General features: G+C 39.9%; 1 protein-coding gene across 11 annotated transcripts in view; it reads left to right on the top strand.

Annotated features, from left to right (window-relative positions):
• The first annotated feature begins 1,772 nt into the window (after positions 1 to 1,772).
• Positions 1,773 to 12,944, top strand: part of Prrc2c (proline rich coiled-coil 2C) — a 74,314-nt gene continuing 63,142 nt past the window's right edge. For 8 of the 11 annotated variants that reach the window (XM_028757623.1, XM_028757635.1, XM_028757614.1 and 5 more), the window contains exon 1: positions 1,800 to 2,002. The gene's annotated coding sequence lies outside the window, so the exon portion shown is untranslated. Of the gene's footprint in view, positions 2,003 to 12,944 lie in introns of all 11 variants that reach the window. The other 3 variants (XM_028757666.1, XM_028757631.1, XM_028757636.1) reach the window with 2 other exon arrangements.

Below are 12,944 nucleotides of genomic sequence, written 5' to 3'. Positions count from 1 at the left end.
CTATGCTCACCAAGCATCTTCTGACACCTTTGGTTTCTTATAGAAAATGCTGTATCCAGCCAGGAGCAATGCCCATGCCTTGAATCCCAGCATTTAGGAGGAAGAAATACGCAGACCTCTGGCTAACCCTGGGTAGTGGCCCATGCCTTTAATCCCAACATTGGAGAAGGAGTACCAAAATGGACGGATCAAGACCAACCTGGTCTACATAGTGAGTTCCAGGACAGCCTTGAGCTGGAAGCCTATATAAGGACATTGAAGAAGGGAGCTTTCACTGTTTCCTTCTTGCCCTTGCCTTCTTTGTGATACTGGTATATACTGAAGGCCAACTGAGAAATCTAACCTTGTAGACTGAAAAACCTGTTGAATTCGTGGACCTTCTATTCATTGGCAGCCATTGTTGGATTAGCTGGACTAGAGTCCATAAGTCATTTTTAACAAAATCTCTTTCTATATATACAAATATAGAGATTCATTCTATAAATTCTGTTACTCTAGAAAACCCCAATGCACAACTCTTAGAAACTCATGAATTAGAATATTAGAATTAATATTCTGTTTGTACATGTTAGTCTCATAACAGAGCAGATGTTGGAGGTGTCCTACATTGCTCAAGAAAGATACTTCAATTCCAGGATACAGAAGACTGGATTCTAATGAATTGTGGGAAAATAACCAAGGTATTTTCTTGGTGAAAAGACAGACCTCTATCTGTCCTGTTATATCAATCAGCAAATATGCCCCATTTTAAATGATCTCTGAAGGGGCTAAGGGGATTAGCACTTGCCTAACATGTGAAAAGCTCTAGATTCAAGCCCCAGCAATTCAAAGCAAACAAAATCTAAAACAAATGATCACAAATGTCAGTTGGGGAAGAAGTTGCTCCTGGTTACTGCGTCATTATTTTATCCTAGGGTTGTTCTAACATTGTGGTGTCATCCCATGAACACATACCAATTACTATCGGAGGCGTTTACTCAGACCAGGATAAGTGACAAGAATCTTTGGATTCATTAAACACTATAGATACTTCATAAAGTAGACAAATATCACATACTCGTGAATTATTTTCCTTCATTTGGGCAAAGATCAAACCTAGAGACTTGCACACATGTGGCAAGGTATTACATGGCACTGAGGTACTTGCTCAGCCCTCAGAAGCAATATTATCATTTTCCTTCCTCACTTCGGGTACTTTCTTGACTCTACTGTACACTTACCTATAAACCTCTGTATAAGTGAATCTTAACTGTTAGTTTTTTCTGTTAGGTAATTGGTCCAAGAGGTAAACATTGCCAGAGAAGTCAGAAATAAACAATGCCTTATTTTACACTAAAATTACAAATGCCAAAGGTGGTCTCAGCAAAGCACACCAGTCCCTTTTGTTCTAGCACTTGGATTACTTTTTTTCCTCAGCCGTAACTTCAATCTCCTGCCACACCATGCCCTTTCACTTTGCCCCTACTTAACCAAGAACATTCTGTCAAAGCGCAGGTTGAAAGTGTATACGCTCCTCCATCAGTTGTGTTAATGCACGGAGACAAACCGAGTCGTAATTCTGGACGTCTCAAGACTTTTGGAATCTTCCCAGGTGAAAAGCTTTGTCTCCCAGAGATTGCTCTAACTGATGGAATTCCCTCCCTCCAGTAGGAGGTAGCGTTACCCTCCGCCGCAGTGGAGAGGACGCGGAGGCTGTCACGTGATCCTGCAGCCTCAACCCCCGCCCCCCGGAGGGCGGTCTTGCGGAGATTTGCTTTACGTACGCAACGTCATGACGTAGCACGTAGGGGCTGGCTAGCCGCCATCTTGCTTCTTTTTCTCGCTCGCTCTCACCCTCTCAAGAGGTAGCGAAAGTGCTTTGGCGGTTTGTACGGCCGTGGCTCGGGCTTTCCGGACCTAGCGGCCCTACGGACGATCTCTCGAGGCTCCTTCCCTTCCCCTGCCCCTGATCTGTACCGGGCGAGCTCCTGGAAGCGCGCAGACTTGTTTCTCACCCTGGCGGGTAAGGAGAGCGAGGGCGTCCGGGCCGTAAGGAGGCCCGATGAAGGAGGGCGGGCGCGGGGCGCAGGAGGGCCTAGGGGCCCGCGGCGCCTCTACCTGGACTCCCGGCATCGTGGCGTCTGCGGAGATCTGGCGCGGGCCCGCCGCCCATGTGCGCGGCGTGTGCTGCGGCGGGGCGGCCCTGAGGTGGCCGAGGGAGCCTCCACCCGCGGGGCCTGCGCGCGCCGTTTTTCCACGGCGTGGAGGATGGTGCCCGTGGCAGCTCCAAGGACTCTTACTGCCTGTGGATGCTCCTGTGGTGATGCTGGCGTTTGCTGCGAGCGGTGTGTAGCCCGGGCCGGTCGTAGAGGCTCTGCCAGGACCCAGGACCAACCCCACTTCCGCTAGGGACAAGCTGAACAACTTTTTGGAGGATTTGAGTAGTCTTTCCTCCCGCTAGGCCGCTCCAGCCCCGCATTTGTGGGAATATGTCTCGGCTGCTGCCTGATTTTCAGAGAGTGTTTAGTATCACTGGTTGCTAGAATAGAGACCCTGTTTAAGACTGAAGAAAATATCATGGGAGTCAGTGAGGACTCTTGCTTGGTTTTGCATATAAGGACCGCTCTGATCCCTTTAAAGAGATGTATATGTGTTTGAAGTTTGTTCAAGATCTTTGGGTTGGGGAGGTCCAACTTGCCTAGTAATTCCTTACTCCTAAAACTACCCGGATTTCCGCATTGGCTCGTCTTCAGCCTCCGTTCATAAATTCATATCCCAGCAGGATACTTAGAATTTGTACAGTAGGCGGCTCTCCTGTTAGGGTTTCTCTTTGGGAATGCACCAGAAGAATCAGAAGATGCTTGAATTGTTGAATGCTTAGTAGTCAATTCCTGTAAATAGATGTTATAGATAGGGTAGTCTGAAGCGTCCACTACGTCTGACCTCCAGGATTTTTTAAAAGTAGACTTAAGCTTCCATGTTGGTCATTAAGATGCTGCTTTGGCTGGAGCCATTTTTAGGTGTGTGTCACAGATGCACTGCAGCATCTTTTCAGGCTTGCCCCAAATGCGTTGGTTCTCCTAAAATTAGAAATAGATTGAGTTTGCATATAGTAAAGTCGTTATTATTTGATTTTCCTGGGATGAATTTGTCAAAATAAGCTGTTTGAGTTTTTTTTCTTTTTGGTGGTGGTGGTGGTGGGGTTCTGTAGGTGTGTGTAATGAACACAGAATACAGGCTGTTCTGTCATGACTTAACCTCTAACTGTATGATCACAAGACCTTTATATACATTATCCTTTTTGATTCCTTCCAGTCTTTGAGGAAGATGTTCTTATACTTGGTTTATAGATGAGGACAAGATATTTGAGAGACCGAAGTAATTTGATCAAGGTCACAAATTTGTAATGGTACTGTAGTCAAAGCCATGCTTTCTAAACCCAAAGGGGATGCTCTGAACTAGCAAAGTGCTCATTTGGTTTTATACTTTTATAATTATTGCTAAAATAAGGCATATCATTAACTGGTAGTTTTTCTCTAGCTTCCTTTGGGTGTTTGAACATTGTTACATGTGAAGGTTAAAATGTTGCCGGATGTAAGTGGATTATAGCTGTTTGGTGACCTAGGAAGTCTAGGGAAAGACAGAGATGGGTTTGAGGCCAGCCTAGGCTGCATAGTAAGACCTTGTGAATGTTTAGTTGTTTTGTTTTGTTTGAGAAATTATTGTGAGACCATCCCTTCATTGATAAGCTAAAGATTATAATATCAGTACCTCTCAGGCTTGCTGTAGAATTTAAGATTGTGTAATGGTCTTGTTACTATGGTTAGTGCGTAGTAAAAGGACAGCTAAAAATGGAGGGAGAGCAGTAGAGTACTGGAAAAAGAAACTAATTTTCAAGCAGTAAAATCTGTGCTCTCAGAATAGCCAAGTTTTTGGATACTTAAGTAGTCATCTTTTTCCTCTTCCACTTATTACATTTACATACTGAGCTTTATTTCATAAAAATTTCCCCTTTGTGCTCTATATAGTAAGTAACCCTGGGATCAGTTCTAGCTCAGAATGAAGTGCAGAATTTCTTCAACGTCTTTGAATGTAATATTGTTTCAGTCTGTGCACTGCCTCCCAACCACCACTTCTAGTTATGAGTTAGCTAGGTGATATCTTTTTATGCAGTTTATGTCATACTGATATCTGTAAGTTCATCATTGATAAAATTCGAAAGAAGTCAGTTACATACATGTTTAGGAAACTGAATTCTCTTGTTTTGGAGGGTGTTTGTTTTGAGACAAGGGCTCTCTTACAGAGACCTGGCTGTTCTGGATCTCTGTAGATCAGATTCTGGCCTCAAACTGTTTTTGTCTTTTCGAGACAGGGTTTCTCTGTGTGGCCCTGGCTGTCCTGGAACGCATTCTGTAGACCAGGCTAGCCTCGAACTCTTGAACTCAGAAATACGCCTGCCTCTGCCTCCCAAGTGCTGGGATTAAAGGCGTGTACCACCACCCTCAAACTTAAGAGATCCTCCTGCTTCTGACTCCTGGGTGCTGAGATTAAAAGTGAGTGCTACCATGCCCAGCTGAAAACATCCTACAGTGAAAGCAGCCCCACAGTTCTGACCAAAACACTTTGACTTAAGTAAAGCAAGACTTGTCTGTTGCTTTAGAGTGGAGTGACAACAGTGAATAGTCTGTTAATTGTTGCTAAGAAATCTGAGTTAATGCTAGTTTCCTGAATCCTAGCATTTTTAGTTAAGTGGTACCATTGATGTATCAATCTGAGCATCTTTGTGGATCAAAGTATTCTTTAGAGGGCCATTTGTGTTGTGTTTTCCTTCTAAAGCTAACTATAAACTTGCCTTTGTGCCTCTTAGTGTTTTATTCTAGAGTTTAACAGGAAGACAGTCATGTTTAGGAGCCTGTGTCTGCCTGTTTGCTAGAAGAACCAACTTTTGTTTCATTGGCAGACATTTTTGGCATATATTACCTAGGATACTAAAACTACTGCCAGTGTCTTGGATTCACCCTTAGAAGCACTGCTGGGTGCTGAATATTAAAGGAAGGTACAACTAGCATATATAGAGAGCATTACTGGTATTTTAAAAACCTGTTATCTAGGAAGCCAGTTCATGGTAGCCATCCTAACACTCGGGAGGCAGAGGCAAGCTGAACTGTAAGAACAGTTCAAGGACAGCCAGGGCTATACAAAGAAGCCCTGTCTAGAAAAACTGCTATCTAGGAATTTTTGTTTTCCCAGTTAGTCTTCCTTTACTGGACCTTTTTCATGGTCCTTTCACTTAGCTTGTATAGTGGGTGTCATAGTTTATTTACATTATTGAGTGGTTAGAAATGCCAAATAATACTTCCACAAATAAGGTTAAGTGAACCAATACTCATTGTGAGGCTGATTTGCATCACATTTTTCTGGTTTTGTTTGAGACTGGATCTAACTGGCTTAGAAGTCATTGTGTAGACTAGGCTGCCCTTGAACTCACATATTGGCCTACTACCTCTGCCTCCCCATTGCTGGAACTAAGGGCTTGTGGCCCCATACCTGGCTTAATTTTCAGAGGAGTGTTGCTTTGTTTCTTATTACCAAGATACTTAGTCTTAAAGATGAATAATTAATTTACCAAGAGCTGGGTATGGTGCCTTTAATACATGCCTTTAATCACAGCAGTTCCGAGGCTTGCCAGGGCTATATTAGTAAGGTATGTGCTAGTGGGAGTTACCATAAAATTGGAGAGAGCTTTTTGTATGGCATCCATGAGGGCTGTTTAGGTTTAGTCCCCCAGTACTGCCCTTCACACCACAAAAGTTCCTTTGTAATCTTAGAAGTAATACCTGAGGATGAAAATAAAGGCATGTGATTAAACTAGAGAAAATTTGGTGTAGGAAAAAATTCACTCACAGAAAAATGTATCATATCTGGTTAATCATTATAAAGAAAGACATGATGGCTAGAAGATAAAAAATAATGATGGGGCAGAAAAAGTGACTCAGTGGGTTAGAGTGCTTGCTGTGAAATCAAGAGAACCTAGGTTCAAATCCCCAGCACTCATGAACATGCATTGCTACACCAGGCCTTTAACCCAGAGTAGTAAGCTTCCAGTTCAGTGAGAGATGAGAGAGTATCTCAAAAACAAGGTGGAGAGTCTTAGAAGACTCCTGACATACTCTGGTCTCTGAGTATAGGTACATCCACACAAATATCATTAATTGTAATTTTCTTACTGTGTGTTTGTGTTTCCTTAAGTTTCACTCCATAGCTCAGCCTTGACCTCAAACTCCTATCTCAGCCTCCCTGGTGCTAACATTACAGGCATTAGCTATCATCTTTGGCTGAGGTTTTTGATTGTTGTGTTTGAGGCAGAGGCTCATTAGTAGCTAAACTGGTCTTTAATTCACATCCTCCTGCCTCAGTTTTTCAGGTACTGGAGTTTACAGGCGTATTCCAGAGTTAGGGTTGGTTGGTCGGTCGGTAGGTCCAAGTTCTGAGGAGAGTCTTGCACATGGCTGATAACTGTTCTACCTCTAAGCTATATCCCAAGCCCTATAACTTTTTAATATTTGTCAAGGGCTCTACCCAGCCCTAGGCTAAAATTGTTTGGGGGGGCACTATCTTTTTAAATCTGTACTACAGTAAAATTAAGCTGGGGATTCTTTTCTTCCATTACAACACTAGAAAGCTTTTCTTTTTAAGTTGTTATAACCTGGCTAGTAAGTTTTGGCTTTGTCTTTAACTCATGTGTTAATACTTTATTTCCCTCTTGCTGCACCCCGACCCCACCTGTGTCTCATTGTGTATTCAAATTGCTTCAGATTTGTCAGCCTTCAGAGTACTGGAATTACAGGTGAATTTACTTTTAATTAAGTGAAGTTGAAATTAAAATGTACATGATTATTTGATGATAGGGCTTTTTTTTAAAAAATCATCTAATAAACTCCTAAATTGTAATCTGGGGCCACTTCAAATTAGCATTCCACCAGTCTGCCTTTCCATCCTTGGAACATAACTGCTATAAAAAATGAGTGCTGGATAAGATCATGCAACAGTTGCAGATAATGAAGGCTGAAAGCGATTTAAAAGCCTAGAGTGGAATGGATTCATGAAGCAGGAAAAGACAGCGAGCCTTACAGAAAAGGATGTAGGCTGGTCCTAAACGGTGCTTAACAACCGTACTAGGAAGTCAGCAAGAAAATCACAAGAGTGGTTAAGCCAAGCTGCTACAGACAAGGGGCAGAAGGGCGGGCGTAATATAAACTTAGGATTATTAAGGTTCAGTGTAGGAAACGTGTCTTAAATCTGGTAAACAGCCTCTGATTTAGGTGACATTTCCTTGGTGACCCCAAAAGACTTGGTTTAGTTCTTTTCAGTTTGTATCAGCTGTGACGTTCAGATCTGGTCTCTTGACTTTACAAAGAAACCATTAAATGTGTTTTCTGTATCTTTTGAGCTTAATATTCTGCGATACCACATGTTACCAGTCTTGCCTTTATTTGCCTGTTTATTTTTGGGATTTTGAAGCAGGGTCTCTGTAGCGAGATCTGTCCTGGAGCTCACTTATGTTGACCAGGCTGGCCTCAGTCTTACAGAGATTTGCATGCCTCTTGTGTTCTGGGATCAAAAGTATGCAGATCTCTGCACTACCATGTTTAGCTTTAGTCAAACTAAAACACAATCATGGGAAAGAAAAAACTTGGGGATTGGATTAAAAAAATCACTCTAGACAGCAGACAGGCAGGTGGTGCTCTGTGAGTTTAAGGCCAGCCTGGTCTACACAGAGAGTTACAGTTCAGCCATGGCATGCATATTGTGAGATCCTGTCTCAAGTCACTAAATTTTGAGTCTGAAGAAAAGATAATAGTAATGCATCTTCTTCCTCTTTCCAGCTGGTAACTTAAAAGTACAGGACTGCTGCTTGTGGTTTTATGGTCAGTGCACTGCACAAAGGTACTAGGATGAAGAAGATAACAAGAACTTAAGTGTAGCCCATATTCCAGAGTTATGTGCTCTTTTAAAGCCATCGGGTTAAAATTCCAGCCCCTACTGTAACTCTAGTTATTCCCAGAAAGATACATTTTTCTATTTATTCAAAGGCTTTGTAGAGGTCTTCAGAACATCAGGAACACTCTGGAGAGATGGATCAGTGGCTAAGAAAGAACACATGTGCTCTTACAGAGAAACTAAGTTTGGTTCCAGCATCTGCAAGTTGGCTCACAACTAAAACCTCAGTTCCATTTTTAATGCATTTTAAAGATGTGTATTAAGGCCATATTAAGGCCAGGCATGGTGGTGCACTCCTTTACTCTCAGCACTCTGGAGGCAGAAGCAGGCAATCTCTGAGTTTGAGGATAGCCAGGACACAGAGAAACCTTGTCTCCAAAAACCAACCCCCCAAACCAAAAAAAGATGGGTATTATAACTTACTATAAATATTTTTAGTATAAATAAAAAATGGTGTATTAAATACCATATCATTAAAGAGGTAAGAGTAAGAGCATTTTAAGAGTCAGTATTTAGCCAGGCAGTCGTGGCATGTCTTTAATCCTGGCATTCAGGAGGCAGAGGTAGGCAAATCTCTATGGGTTTGAAGCCTTGTCTTTTAGTGAGTTCCCAGGACAGCTAGGGCAACTCTAAGAAACCTTGTCTGAAAAACAAAGCAGAAAGAGTCCTTATTTAATACAATTTTATCTTCAAACATTTTGTTTGAATTAAAGTTTTGATTTTTCAAAATATGATTGTTTTATGGTAGCCTGTAATTCAAGAATCTGCTTTGAGAATTAAATTAAAATTTTTTTAGATCAAATCGAAGTAGAATAATATGGGAGGACTAGAATTACTGTTGAAAGTTAGGAAAGTGGATCATACAAATTTTAGTTTAAAAGTAGGAAAAGAAAGCAGAGTGGTTCCTCATGCCTGAGAGAGTTAAGTGAGTCAGGGAGACTGCTGCTGGCTTCAGGTCAGCCTGGGTAAGTCACTGTCTCTTAAAAAAAAAAATAGAAGAGCATTTCTGGTCAGAGGTGTGAAGTTTGCTTCTATTGCTATATTAGTTTTTTGTTAAGTGAAGCTGTGCTTTTGTTGTATGGTTTTGTGAGTCTAATGCTGGATTTGTGTATATCTACTACAATTAAGGTTAGATTGTAGAAACATCTTCCAGCAGGCAGGAAGAGTATTCTGATACTTTGAAGATGAAAAAGGTATCATGTAATATGTATGGCAAATTTGAACATGGAAAGAATGAAAGTTAGAAAGTATAAGGGGGGGTACACTCTTTAATGTTTGAAGACCAACATTTCAATGATATTGGAAGAGTTACCAATTTAGGGAAAGGATGCTATGCTTAAAATTCCAGCCCCTACTGTAACCCTTTGGTTATGTGGAAGATGGAGGAGAAGGAGCGGCAGCAGCATCTAGGAAAGAATTCTTTTCCCCCATAGCTTTCAACATTTTGGCCCTCCCTTACTTACTGAGATCATCTACCATTGATCTCATCAGGCCACTGTCTGACCAGTCAGAAAAGTCCGGGGATCCTGCTGTCTGTCTGCTTATCACTGGGACTTGAGGTACAAACAGCTTCTCCACCTCACCCCCACCTGTGGTACATCCTATTCCTCATACTCTCATTCATGTTTGCAAAGTCCATTTTTCCACTAAACTGTCTCCTCAGCTCTTAGGATAGGACTTTTTAACCTTTCCACATGCAACTCTTTTTTTTTTTTTTTTTGTCTATAGTCCTGGTATACAAAATATGTATACAAAATATGCAAATTAAATATTTAATGATGATTATGAATTTATTTTAATTCAATTCTTTTGGTATTTTACTTTTTAAAGACAAAGGCTTTACAGATGATAACTTGTTTGTTTTTGCATGAATAATTAAGTTTAAGTATTTGATTTGCTGAATGTAAAGATCTTAAGCACTTTTCAGAGATTGACTGGTACAGTGCCGAGAATGACATTTTGCATATCAGAAGTATGTTAAGGACTGTCCTAGAAATTTGTTAAGAATTGTATTGTAAACTGGAATGAGCTTGACAAAGTCATCAACTTGAGAAGCTGTTTTAAAATCAAGCAGTATAGCATAATACAGTCCAAAAGTAAAGTAATTGGATACAAGCTGAGGAATACTGTTTTCCATAATTAAACCATTATATTTTTATACAACCAAAACATATGTATAGTAAATCACTAGAATTCATAGCACACAGGCTTTACCAATATTAACCAAGGTGTTACAGGCACATTGTCACATGTCATAAGGGTATACACAGTGAAGTTGTCCAAACAACATGGTTGAGTGCTGCCAGAAATACTTTGGATTCATTGTAGGATTACAAGTTGAGAAGCCTTTTATTGTTACCACATTTTATGTCATGACCCACATAAGAAGCTGACTCTGACCCTTTCAGCAGTGGTTTTTCTTTTTTTGGTACAAAAGATTTGCTAACTAGATTGTTTTTCTAATTATAAGGGGTTTTCTCTGTCCTGAAAACATAATTCCCTTATTTCCATTTCATTTTCATTTTATTTGTTTGAGATGTAGTCTCATAATCTAGGTTGGACTTGAACTCTTGATACTCCTGCTTCCGTTGTCTAAGTGTTGGGATTATAGGCATGTACCACCATACCCAGCAGTGTTGTTTCCAATTATGGCCTGACAGTTGTTTGTATTACACCTTGTTTTTTAAAGAAACTATGATTTTTGATATTTTAGAGACTGTCAACATATTGTACATTCTTAGCTTTCCTATTATAGATACAAATGTAATTTAAAACCATTTGATGTTTTCTAAACAGAGAAATGAACACTTGAGATGAAAGACAGGATAGTTCTTTTGATCTGATCACTGCACACTGTATGTGTATATTACATATGTAGCACATTAAGTGAGTTGTGATATCATGCTTCAAGTATATAATTGTGTTAATTAAAATGTGTAAAATCATTGGATATCATTTTAGACATTCAGCTTACTGATTGGACAATGGGCGTAAGACCTTAGAAGTTGGGGAGTATATATAATAGCTTGTCTTTTTACTTGGAAGCCACTTGTGATTGAGAGGTTGTGATTGGTAGGTTGCCATAGTCAATCTTTAAGATGTATATGCTAAGGTATTTCCATGTCCCAAATTGCAAATATCATAATAACATTAAAACTTTATCCCCCTTCCATCATTTCTTTTCAGAGCTCTTTTTTTCTAAGAAGCTAGTACATTCTTTTTATGTGAGTTATATCCCACTCCTAGATATCCCCCACACTACCTTCTCAGACACACAATGAAGAGAGTCATAGGAAAATGAAAGGGTGCCCAGTATAGAGGTGTAGGGAGAAATAATTTTGCTTGTTTTCTAGATGCACCCTCGTAGAAACTAACACAATAGTAAATTCTCTGCTTTGGCAAAGTCATTTCACAGCTCTTGGGTTATCTGGTTAATTCTGAAAATACAGAATGGCCTGAGTTTTATAATAATTTACTTCCACTAATGGACAGTTGATCAGTTTAAAAGTTTATGAGCGGCCTAGGTTGTAAGCTGGTCAGGGCGGAGCCTGCAGTAGAACTAGCCAAACTTTAAATTTAGTATGATAAGTTCGGTAGAGTAGTTAAAATTCCAGCTCTGTGCATTAGATTTTTATTGCAACAATATATTTATAAAGAAATTCATGTTTGTGGGGAGGTAGTTTTGGAGGCTCTGCCTGGGAAATCCAGTTTGGTTACCCTTCTCTTGTCCTTAAGCTGTCCATCCGCGCCTTAGCCACCTGAGTAGCTAGGATTATATTATATTATATTATATTATGTTATATTATATTATATTATATTATGATCTTAGTTGTTATGTCTGCTTTCCAGCTCTATCCAAATTTTTAAACAAGAATCAGAAAAGAATAAGATATAGCAGATTATCTAGGCCATACTGGTCATCCCCTAGTACCCAGTAGATTCAGCTAACTCTCTCCTGCTCGAAGCAAACTCCATAAATGCCCAAGTCCTCTTACATAATAAAATGAGTGGTACGTGCCTGTAGTCCCAACACATGGGAAGTAGAAACAGGAAGGTCACCTACATAATGTGAAGTTGAGAACACCTCAGACCCAGCTGCAAATAAATTAGCATGATGTCCACATATAACCAGTGCACAGCTCTCATATGCTGGTAAGTCATCACTAGATTGTTTACCACATCTAAACAGTGTAAATACTATATAAGTAGTTATACTGTATTGATACTGTTTGTAGCTTTTTTAAAAAGTGTTTATAGTTTGGGTTTTTAAAAAATATTTCCTATCAAAAATTGGTTTGTAGATTCTGTACTTAATTCATATCTTAAAAGTGATTTTCCACTTTTTATTTGTACTTGAGAGTTATTGTTAGGCCTGGTACTTGAGTAATGTTTCAAAAATAGACAAAAGATGGAAGAATTAAATAACTTTTTAGAAAGTTTATATTTCATGAATATTGAATTCCTTGAAACTAGGATGGCTTGGGCTGGTGAATGTTTGGTCCTAATTAAATTTGACAATTAATTAAAATTGTAGGAGTAAAATACTGTGTTCTAAACTTAATACACAAATCATTCCCTGCCCCCAATCTAGGTGGCTTAAACAACAGAAATTTATTTCTCAAAGCTATGGAGACTGGAAGTCTTAAGTTGCTAGCATGGTTTCTCTTGGTGAGGACATGCTTCCCTTCTTACGCATGAGCGCTTTTCATTGTTCTCCCATGGCAGACAGTGAGCTCTGTTGATGTAGTCACGTTATCATCTAGACCTAATTACCTCGCAACTATGTTTCTAAATACCATCACCTCTGGGTTAGGGCTTCATAATTTCAGGTTACACAAATTCCTCTTATAATCTGTGGTGCTTATTGTGTTATTATATTTAAAAATAACATTTCTATGCATGTGGGTATAGTTAATGGAAGCATCACTTACTGCTCATAAGGATTTATCTTTGGTGGTCTATAT

Source organism: Grammomys surdaster, unplaced genomic scaffold, assembly GCF_004785775.1.
Source record: "Grammomys surdaster isolate TR1022 unplaced genomic scaffold, NIH_TR_1.0 130, whole genome shotgun sequence".
NCBI classification, from domain to species: Eukaryota; Metazoa; Chordata; class Mammalia; order Rodentia; family Muridae; genus Grammomys; species Grammomys surdaster.
This window is presented reverse-complemented; position numbering and strand designations above follow the sequence as displayed.